This window comes from Topomyia yanbarensis, chromosome 2, assembly GCF_030247195.1.
Source record: "Topomyia yanbarensis strain Yona2022 chromosome 2, ASM3024719v1, whole genome shotgun sequence".
Lineage (NCBI taxonomy): Eukaryota > Metazoa > Arthropoda > Insecta > Diptera > Culicidae > Topomyia > Topomyia yanbarensis.
The window spans coordinates 82210370-82210923 of NC_080671.1; positions in this window are offsets into that span (position 1 = coordinate 82210370).

A 554-nucleotide genomic window follows, 5' to 3' on the forward strand; every position below is an offset into this window, starting at 1 on the left:
TTCAGGTTTCATGTTTCCAGGCGATTTGCATGGGACAAAACTATCAATTGCCCACTTGACTGACTCAGTGGGTTATTTCGGGAAGGATCGCACACTTCTGAAAATCAATCCTGCATCCAAGTAAACCATTCAATAATTACTAAAATCATTTTTATCAATTGCGACAAGTATCTAAAATACACTAAAATGGTTTTTGTCATAAAAAAGTTCATCAAATTTCCACGAACATTTAAAAAAAGGTCAATTAACCCTCCGGAGGTAGCGCAATTGACTCACTGAACTAGCAGCCGCTGGTGGTCTAAGACGATTTCGATAGATTTTCAGAGCGACGTACACTCAGTGCACTATAGCGAGAGGCGGAAGGTAAGGAGAGATACTGCTGGTACGGGTGAGACGCCGCACGGTGGTCACAAACTGAAAAATGGTGAACAGAAGTATTCTTTAGCTCTCGTTGATGTTTTCGTGATTAGGTGTCTTCAGCTAAGTTCTATGATGTTTAATTATGCCTGTTAATCGGGTAGCACCTTTACTTTTCTTAATGGGGTGCTCCCATT